This window comes from Cannabis sativa, chromosome 7 (genome assembly GCF_029168945.1).
Source record: "Cannabis sativa cultivar Pink pepper isolate KNU-18-1 chromosome 7, ASM2916894v1, whole genome shotgun sequence".
Taxonomy (NCBI): domain Eukaryota; kingdom Viridiplantae; phylum Streptophyta; class Magnoliopsida; order Rosales; family Cannabaceae; genus Cannabis; species Cannabis sativa.
The window spans coordinates 57,954,069-57,965,734 of NC_083607.1; positions in this window are offsets into that span (position 1 = coordinate 57,954,069).

Here is an 11,666-nt window from a genome sequence, read left to right on the forward strand (position 1 = left end):
TGCATTTGCGGTTCAACTTTCAGACGTCGTGCCGATTTCGATGCACACCAGTGTCTTGCATTGTCTGGTATATTATATATATATTTATAAAATCTTATTATGAAGTAGTTAAATAATCTGATGTGTTTTATATAGGTTGAAGTAAAAGATTGGAGCTTTAGGAACCAAGAATGGCTGCAACTGACTGAATCAAGGTACTTTACCTTCTCTGATTTACAATTCCATCTGTCTTTCTTTAATTCTCTTTCTTTTTTATGAGCTAAAACTAGCTAATATAGTCGCTCTTTGCGCGGTTATTTTAATTTTTTTTAGTACAAAAATAAAAATATAATTTCAATATATAGTAGTAGTAAAATTATATTATCTAATTCTATATTATTAATTTTTATATTTTTTATATCATGATCTTTTAAAGTTATTGTCATTTTTAAATCTCACCCGTTATCATCATCGTATCATACTTGTTGTCTCATCGTATCTCACTCGTTGTCATCACCGTAGCTCACTTATAGTTGTTACTACTCTCCTTCGCGAATTTCAATTTTAATATTAAATTCCATTTTAAATTTTAAATGGTCATATCACTGCCTTACATCTCAATTTTATATAAATATATAAATTTATATAGATATAAAAATTATTACTCATTAAATTTAATTATATTATTATACATTTTTATTGGAGAAGCAAATAATATTCAAACAATATAGTTTAGAAATTATGATATTATAAATAGTCTAATATATATATATATATAGTTATTAATAATAAAATTCTAATAAAAATTAATAAATTAAGAGTGAAAAGATTTATATAAAATTGAAAAGAAAAAGAAAATGAAAACACTCTATGATAAAATAATAAGTTTTTTTTTTTTTTTAAAAAAAAAATAATTAATAATCTTTTATGTAATTACCATTTGAAAATATATTTTGTGAATGAGAGTAATAAATATTGTATAAAAACATCATAATAATAATAATAACTACTGTAATTATATATTATATGTATAATAATAATATAAAAAAATTTAAATTGTTATAAAATCATATAATATGTATATGTATGTTTGTATTCTTTTAAGTTTATTATTTTTATAATTATTTAAAGAATAAATAAACAGATTTAGAGTGAGAAGAGTACTTTTATGGTGTCAGATATTTGATGTTTAATTTTAGTTTCTATTATTACCAATAATAAATTTATAAAAATAGAAAAAAAAAAGTGAATCATCTAAGAAAACTACCCTTTAATAGCATCCATGTTTAACCACTTTTTAGTGTTCTAAATTAATTAAAAATATTGTCAACTTTTTCAAAAGCTCCTATCATACAAATAAGGAAAAAAAACAAACATAATATGATTTGATTAGGTTGTTTGAATACAAAATATTAAGCACAGATAAATATAACAATATTGCTTGGTGCTCTTCCTGTGTATATATAATTATTATAATTATGTATAAAGGTCTTGTCTTTTGACATGTTGGTGAATGTTTTTTCAAGTTTCTAGATTGATTCTTTGTCGTGTGATTCAATGGCTTCGAGTAGTCATGCTGATTTCAATTTGAACGAGCAATATGTTCATATTAGTTTGGAAGATGAGGAAGAAGGAATCTTGATTGGTCGGGATGATGAAAATGAAGAAATGCCGTTTGATGATAGGTGGTGCTTGGTAGGGAAGTTTCTTACGGGGAGGGCGGTGGATTTTGATGCGATGAGAAATTTGATGGCCTCGCTTTGGCAGCTGGGAAAATGTGTGTTTATTAAGGAGTTGGATACTAATAGATTTCTTTTTCAGTTTTACCATGAATTGGATGTACAATCTGTCATTGACGGGAGTCCATGGACGTTTAATAGGAGTCCTCTTGTCTTTCACCGATTGAAGAAGGGAGAAGATCCGAAGGTTGTCCCACTACATAAGATTAATTTTTGGGTTCAGATTCATGACTTGAAAACTGGTTTCATGTTGGAGCGCGTGGTTCGAAGTGCTAGGGAGTATATTGGTAAGTTTGTGAAGTCCGACCCTAAGAACTTTAATGGATTTTGGCGAGACTATCTACGTGTTCGTACTACGATTGATATTGAGAAGCCGCTAAAGAGGAGGATGAAACTTTGTAAGGAAAATGGTGAGTGGATTTGGGCTAATTTTAAATAAGAACATCTTCCTACTTTTTTCTTTGTATGTGGAATAATTAGACATTCGGAAAGGTTTTGTCCAAGACGTTTTGAACAACCTATAGAACAGCTAGCCAAGCCTTACGGAATCGGAATGCGTGCCCAGATGAAGAAGAAAAACTACTTAATAGGTGCTCAATGGCTTCGGACTGGGAATGAGAGTGGAGGAGCCGCCGTTGGTGGTGGTAGGGACCGGATGTATGGTGCCGGAGAGGGAGATAATGCTCATCCTAAAATCATGGATGTTGATTGTGTTGATCAAGGTGGTAATCGTGATCCCTTGATTGTAGGAGATAAAAAGAAGAAGGAGATAATTAAGGAAGGTGAGGTGTGTGCTCGACAGGTTGGTGGGGGTGGCTTTAGTCAAGATGTCGTGGATGATGATGATAGCATTAATGAGGAGGATTTGATTATTCTTTTAGAGAGTAAAAGAAAGCGTACAGGGAGTGATGGAGTAATTATTGGTGGGGATGAGAATATGACCAAATTGGTTAATGGAGTTGTTGGTAACAATGGATCAAAAAACGAGTCACAGGTGGGCCTTGGTTTTCAGGCCCACCCATCATCATGAGTCTTATATCTTGGAATTGCCATGGGCTTGGGAACCCATGGGCTTAACAATTCTTGAAGGAACTTGTGGTCCAAAAGAAGCCCAGTTACTTGTTTTTGTGTGAAACTCTTGCAAAAAAGGAAGTGGTTGAACGTTTGCCGGTGGCAATCAGTTTTCATGGTGCCCTTGCGATTGATGCTCAAGGGAAGAGTGGAGGGGTGGCTTTGTTGTGGAAAGTGGAAGAGGAAGTTAAAGTGTTGGAGTATGGGGTGTCTTATATTGATGTCGTGGTTTGTGATAGTGACCAAGGACATTGGCAGTTGACGGGGTTATATGGTGAGCCGAATAGAAATCTAAGGAAGAGGACTTGGGATTTAATAAGGGAGTTGAAGTGCAAGTCGAGTTTACCATGGTGCATCATTGGTGATCTCAATAATGTGACTTCTCATGAAGATAAGAAAGGTGTTAATCCCTATCCGAGATGGTTGATTGATGGCTTTAACGATATGTTGGCTGATTGTGGCTTACATGATCTTGATTTGTATGGCTATCCTTATACTTGGGAGCATTGTCGAGGCAAGCCGGTTTGGGTGGAGGTTCGAATTGATCGTGCACTAGTAAACCAATCATGGTTAGATTTCTTTCCTTTAGCCAAGCTTTATAATTTAGAAGTGTCTACTTCCGATCATACTCCTTTGCATCTGGTTATGGCTAATGAAGTGGTGGTTGCTAGAAACCATTTCTTTCGAATTGAAAATTCATGGTTGAAAGAGCCTTTATTTTTTGAGATTGTGAAGAGCTATTGGAACAATGGAGAGCCGACTGGTATTATTGAAAAAATAAAAAATTGTGGTGATGTGTTATGGCGATGGGGAAGGGATTATTCTGGAAACTTTCCTAAGAGAATTAAAGATTGTAAGTTGGAGGTTAAAAAATGGAAGAGAGGCCGTGATGGGGTGTCTATGGAGAACTATAAAACTGCTTCTGCTAATTTGAGCAATGTGTTGCTTCAGTAGGAGATCTTTTGGAAGCAAAGAAGTAAGCAGCTTTGGTTGCGTGAAGGGGATAGTAATTCAAAGTATTTCCATGCAACTGCTATTGCAAGGAGAAGAAGAAATTCGATTCAAAAATTGAAGGATTCAGCTGATGCTTGGGTTGATTGGCAAGGAAGGCTTCCTTCGGTTATGGTGGAGTATTTTTCTAAGTTATTTTCCTTTACTGCCGTGGTTGATGGGGCTGTCATGCAGTGTGTTCCTACTGCTGTTACTGCCGCACATATAGCAGGCTGCTGGAACCGGTTTCTGATGATGAAGTTAGGCGTGCCCTCTTCCAAATGCACCCGAATAAATCTCCGGGACCTGACGGAATGACGTCGGGATTCTATCAAAAATGTTGGAGTACAGTTGGTAATGATATTATTACTCTTGTTAAGAATTTCTTTTTGTTTGAATCTTTTCCAAGAGAATTAAATCATACTAATATTGTACTTATTCCAAAGAAAAAACATCCGGAATCTATGACTGATCTGCGCCCTATATCCTTGTGTAATGTGCTTTATAAAATAATTTCTAAGGTCTTGGAGAATAGATTTAAAGAAGTATTGCCGGTTGTGATCTCAAACAATCAAAGTGCTTTTCTTCCGGGGCGGTTGATTTATGATAATATTTGTTGGGTTTTATGCCCTAAATAAAACTCATTTCATATAATCAGATTTACTTATTAATAAAGATCAGAAATAACATTTTATGTTGCATGGTTCACTTGATTTATTTCATGATTATATGTATATAATGTACGAATTCTTTTTTAAGTCCAGAACATATGAGTTGGTTAAAGATTATAGTGTTGTCAGCACAGTGGAATATAATCTTTATTATATGTTCAAAAGTTTATTCCCTGATTTGTCAGAACACTGGATTTAGACTGACATGGTATAATCAGCGATAGGTATTCTTACACCTTGGAAAAGTGTTATGTCCTTTCCAGGACATTGGCAAAGTTTACCAGTATCGGATGTATGGAGTATACATCGGAAGGGACCGATATTGAACTTTGATTAGATATGTTAAAATTTACCGTAATATCTGTTCAATTCAATATCACCTGTTGATCCTAGATCACATGATCGAAATCCTGATATGGTTAGGTTCAATCTCAAGAGTGTTATTCGTGTTTTTTGATTTGTTAGTTAAGCCTAGTTTTGTATCAGGGTGATACGTACATTTTGGGAACACGGTAATGCAATTGATGTTGGAAGTTATTTTACCAGGATCTTAGATCTACTCACAAGTATGTTGATTTAACAACCTAAATATGAACTTCTAAAACGATATGAAATTAAACACATAAGAGTATCAGAAATCTTACAGTGATTGCAGCGGAATATATGTCTCCTCCGACTCAGATCTCTAACCCTTGATTCCTTTCTGTAGCAGAGTATAATCAAGATCTGAGCCCGAAAGTCCTTCTTTGTTGTTTCTGAATTCTACACAGCCTTCCTCACTATGATTGAGGTATTACTTGATGTGTGTGGGCACTACTCTAGCACTCATATATTTCGAAACAGTGAAGGTATAGAGAGAGAGAGAGTGGCGGCTCAGAGAGAATTTTCTGAGAGAAAATTCTTTCAGAATAATGCTGTGAAAAGCTTTTTCAGAGATACAGAGATGTGTGTTAATAAACTCTGAAGCCTTTGCCTTCTATTTATAGAAGACCACCAAGGGCTATGATTGACATTTTGAACTGAGAAAATCAAGGGAAAAGGAAGGTAAAGGGGGCCGGCCTAGGCAATGTGGAAACAAGGCTTGCCTCTTTTCCAACTTTCCTTTTCCTACACTTGATAGTTTCCCTTTTTGTGAAATGTTGCCAATTCCTCGTTCAACCATATTAATGATAAATCTAATTACTTAATAATTAAAAATAATTATCAAATAATATATTATCATTTATTTTATTAATAATGAAACTAATTAAAGTTTCCTAATTAATAAATATGCCCTTCAAAATCTCTATTCTTGTTTTGCCCTTAATGAGTGCCAAATTCTCAAACTGACAAGTTTATCTTGAGAATTTTTAATTGATTAATTAAAATCAATTAAATGAGTCCTACAAGTAATATCATCTCAACTAGTGAGGGGACCATGGGTCTATATATCCGAGCTTCCAATAAGCAGATCTAGAATTTACCACTTAAATTCACTGACTTATTAATTCTTCGTTGAATCTACACATAGAACTCAGAATTGCACTCTCAGTATATAGAATGCTCTATATGTTCCACCATATAGACACATTATTAGTTATCCATTGTTATAATCCTAATGTGATCAATGATCCTCTATATGGATGATCTACACTGTAAAGGGACTTAGATTACCGTAACACCCTACAATGTATTTTATCCTTAAAACACTTAACCCTGTATAAATGATATTTCAACTAAGTGAAATGAGTACTCAATCATTTATCTCGTTTGGTTAAGCTCGAAGGAGATCACCCTTTGCTTACTATTCGCCAGATAGAAGCTATAGATTCCATATTTATGTTAGCGCTCCCACTCAATTGCACTACCGTGTTCCCAAAATGTATGTATTGCCCAGACTACAGTTTTAGGCTTAACTAACAAATCAAAGAACACGAATAACACTCTTGAAATTAAGCCTAACCATATCAGGATTTAGATCATGTGATCTAGGATCAACTTCTGATATTGATTTGAATAGATGTTTACGGTAAGTTTCAAAATCTAATTCAAAGTTCAATATCGGTCCATTCCAATGCATACTCCATGCATCCAACCTGAGCTTTACTTTAACCTATGTTCTGGAAAGAACATAACATTTCTCCAAATGTAAGTAAACTATGTTGTAGATTGTCATATCAGTGAAACCCAGTGTTCTGATAAATCTAGGAATACTTTATTCACATAATCATGTTTATTTTCCACTGTGTTGACAACACAATAAACATGTTCAAGTATGTGAAAGGGGTTTGGATGAATTTATAAATCAAATAGACAAGCAATTGATTAAGTGAACCAAAACATACACAAGTGAATGAAAAATTACTTCTGTTACTTTATTGATATAGAATAATCTGGATTACATTGAAACAGAGTTTTATTTAGGGCATAAAACCCAACAAACTCCCACTTTCACTAATATAAAACAAATCAGTACATTTCAATTAATCCTAAATTCTGACGGTGCTTTTCGAATGAAGTTACTACCAAGACTTTGGTGAATGGATCAGCCAAGTTATCCTGCGTATCCACTTTCTCCACCAGTACATCCCCTCTTGCCACATATTCTCTGATAATATGATACTTGCTTTCTATGTGCTTACTTCTCTTGTGGCTCCGAGGTTCCTTACTGTTGGCTATAGCTCCAGTGTTATCACAAAGCAGGACTAGAGGCCTTTCCATTCCAGGAACTATACCAAGACTGGTGAAGAACTTCCTAAGCCAGACAACCTCTTTAGCTGCTTCAGCCGCAGCTATGTATTCTGCCTCCATGGTAGAATCCGAAATCGCAGTTTGTTTGGCACTTCTCCAAACCACTGCTCCACCCCCAAGAGTAAACACCATCCCAGATGTAGATTTCCTGTCTTCAAGACATCCCTGGAAATCTGAGTCTGTATAGCCTAAGGGATTCAAAGCACCACCCTTGTAGACTAATACATAATCTCTTGTACTCTTTAAGTATTTCAGAATATACTTAACCGCGTTCCAATGTACCCTTCCTGGATTTGACTGATACCTGCTCACGATTCCAACTGCATAGCAGATGTCAGGTCTAGTGCATAGCATAGCATACATCAGACTCCCAACTGCAGAAGCATAAGAAATTTTTGCCATGTCTTCTATCTCTTGAGGATCAGTAGGACACTGTTCCTTAGATAGACGGATACCATGTCTAGAGGGCATGTTTGCCCCTTTGGTATTGGTCATGGAAAATCTCTCAAGAACTTTGTCAATGTAAGCTGTTTGAGAGAGAGCAAGGGATCTGTTCTTCCGGTTTCTGACAATCTGAATACCAAGAACATAGGCTGCCTCACCCAAGTCTTTCATGTCGAATTGAGTGTCAAGCCATTCCTTGATGTGAGTCATTTTCTTGACATTGTTTCCAATGATCAAAATGTCATCAACATAAAGGACCAGGAATACTACTACTTGGTTTTCCTTGAGTTGGTAAACACAAGGTTCATCTTCATTCTGATGAAAGCCGTAGGTCTTGATGATCTCATCAAACCTTTTGTTCCATGAGCGAGAAGCTTGCTTAAGCCCATATATGGACCTATTTAATTTGAAAACTTTATTCTCCTGCCCAGGAAGAACATAACCTTCTGGTTGCTCCATATAGATGGTTTCTTCAAGAAGCCCATTAAGAAAGGCTGTCTTGACATCCATTTGCCAGATTTCATAATCTAAAGCGGCAGCTATGGAGAGAAGAATTCGGATGGATTTGAGCATGGCAAATGTGTGTTTATTAAGGAGTTGGATACTAATAGATTTCTTTTTCAGTTTTACCATGAATTGGATGTCCAATCTGTCATTGACGGGAGTCCATGGACGTTTAATAGGAGTCCTCTTGTCTTTCACCGATTGAAGAAGGGAGAAGATCCGAAGGTTGTCCCACTACATAAGATTAATTTTTGGGTTCAGATTCATGACTTGAAAACTGGTTTCATGTTGGAGCGCGTGGTTCGAAGTGCTAGGGAGTATATTGGTAAGTTTGTGAAGTCCGACCCTAAGAACTTTAATGGATTTTGGCGAGACTATCTACGTGTTCGTACTACGATTGATATTGAGAAGCCACTAAAGAGGAGGATGAAACTTTGTAAGGAAAATGGTGAGTGGATTTGGGCTAATTTTAAATAAGAACATCTTCCTACTTTTTTCTTTGTATGTGGAATAATTAGACATTCGGAAAGGTTTTGTCCAAGACGTTTTGAACAACCTATAGAACAGCTAGCCAAGCCTTACGGAATCGGAATGCGTGCCCAGATGAAGAAGAAAAACTACTTAATAGGTGCTCAATGGCTTCGGACTGGGAATGAGAGTGGAGGAGCCGCCGTTGGTGGTGGTAGGGACCGGATGTATGGTGCCGGAGAGGGAGATAATGCTCATCCTAAAATCATGGATGTTGATTGTGTTGATCAAGGTGGTAATCGTGATCCCTTGATTGTAGGAGATAAAAAGAAGAAGGAGATAATTAAGGAAGGTGAGGTGTGTGCTCGACAGGTTGGTGGGGGTGGCTTTAGTCAAGATGTCGTGGATGATGATGATAGCATTAATGAGGAGGATTTGATTATTCTTTTAGAGAGTAAAAGAAAGCGTACAGGGAGTGATGGAGTAATTATTGGTGGGGATGAGAATATGACCAAATTGGTTAATGGAGTTGTTGGTAACAATGGATCAAAAAACGAGTCACAGGTGGGCCTTGGTTTTCAGGCCCACCCATCATCATGAGTCTTATATCTTGGAATTGCCATGGGCTTGGGAACCCATGGGCTTAACAATTCTTGAAGGAACTTGTGGTCCAAAAGAAGCCCAGTTACTTGTTTTTGTGTGAAACTCTTGCAAAAAAGGAAGTGGTTGAACGTTTGCCGGTGGCAATCAGTTTTCATGGTGCCCTTGCGATTGATGCTCAAGGGAAGAGTGGAGGGGTGGCTTTGTTGTGGAAAGTGGAAGAGGAAGTTAAAGTGTTGGAGTATGGGGTGTCTTATATTGATGTCGTGGTTTGTGATAGTGACCAAGGACATTGGCAGTTGACGGGGTTATATGGTGAGCCGAATAGAAATCTAAGGAAGAGGACTTGGGATTTAATAAGGGAGTTGAAGTGCAAGTCGAGTTTACCATGGTGCATCATTGGTGATCTCAATAATGTGACTTCTCATGAAGATAAGAAAGGTGTTAATCCCTATCCGAGATGGTTGATTGATGGCTTTAACGATATGTTGGCTGATTGTGGCTTACATGATCTTGATTTGTATGGCTATCCTTATACTTGGGAGCATTGTCGAGGCAAGCCGGTTTGGGTGGAGGTTCGAATTGATCGTGCACTAGTAAACCAATCATGGTTAGATTTCTTTCCTTTAGCCAAGCTTTATAATTTAGAAGTGTCTACTTCCGATCATACTCCTTTGCATCTGGTTATGGCTAATGAAGTGGTGGTTGCTAGAAACCATTTCTTTCGAATTGAAAATTCATGGTTGAAAGAGCCTTTATTTTTTGAGATTGTGAAGAGCTATTGGAACAATGGAGAGCCGACTGGTATTATTGAAAAAATAAAAAATTGTGGTGATGTGTTATGGCGATGGGGAAGGGATTATTCTGGAAACTTTCCTAAGAGAATTAAAGATTGTAAGTTGGAGGTTAAAAAATGGAAGAGAGGCCGTGATGGGGTGTCTATGGAGAACTATAAAACTGCTTCTGCTAATTTGAGCAATGTGTTGCTTCAGTAGGAGATCTTTTGGAAGCAAAGAAGTAAGCAGCTTTGGTTGCGTGAAGGGGATAGTAATTCAAAGTATTTCCATGCAACTGCTATTGCAAGGAGAAGAAGAAATTCGATTCAAAAATTGAAGGATTCAGCTGATGCTTGGGTTGATTGGCAAGGAAGGCTTCCTTCGGTTATGGTGGAGTATTTTTCTAAGTTATTTTCCTTTACTGCCGTGGTTGATGGGGCTGTCATGCAGTGTGTTCCTACCGTCATTATCGCCGCACATATAGCAGGCTGCTGGAACCGGTTTCTGATGATGAAGTTAGGCGTGCCCTCTTCCAAATGCACCCGAATAAATCTCCGGGACCTGACGGAATGACGTCGGGATTCTATCAAAAATGTTGGAGTACAGTTGGTAATGATATTATTACTCTTGTTAAGAATTTCTTTTTGTTTGAATCTTTTCCAAGAGAATTAAATCATACTAATATTGTACTTATTCCAAAGAAAAAACATCCGGAATCTATGACTGATCTGCGCCCTATATCCTTGTGTAATGTGCTTTATAAAATAATTTCTAAGGTCTTGGAGAATAGATTTAAAGAAGTATTGCGGTTGTGATCTCAAACAATCAAAGTGCTTTTCTTCCGGGGCGGTTGATTTATGATAATATTTGTTGGGTTTTATGCCCTAAATAAAACTCATTTCATATAATCAGATTTACTTATTAATAAAGATCAGAAATAACATTTTATGTTGCATGGTTCACTTGATTTATTTCATGATTATATGTATATAATGTACGAATTCTTTTTTAAGTCCAGAACATATGAGTTGGTTAAAGATTATAGTGTTGTCAGCACAGTGGAATATAATCTTTATTATATGTTCAAAAGTTTATTCCCTGATTTGTCAGAACACTGGATTTAGACTGACATGGTATAATCAGCGATAGGTATTCTTACACCTTGGAAAAGTGTTATGTCCTTTCCAGGACATTGGCAAAGTTTACCAGTATCGGATGTATGGAGTATACATCGGAAGGGACCGATATTGAACTTTGATTAGATATGTTAAAATTTACCGTAATATCTGTTCAATTCAATATCACCTGTTGATCCTAGATCACATGATCGAAATCCTGATATGGTTAGGTTCAATCTCAAGAGTGTTATTCGTGTTTTTTGATTTGTTAGTTAAGCCTAGTTTTGTATCAGGGTGATACGTACATTTTGGGAACACGGTAATGCAATTGATGTTGGAAGTTATTTTACCAGGATCTTAGATCTACTCACAAGTATGTTGATTTAACAACCTAAATATGAACTTCTAAAACGATATGAAATTAAACACATAAGAGTATCAGAAATCTTACAGTGATTGCAGCGGAATATATGTCTCCTCCGACTCAGATCTCTAACCCTTGATTCCTTTCTGTAGCAGAGTATAATCAAGATCTGAGCCCGAAAGTCCTTCTTTGTTGTTTCTGAATTCTACACA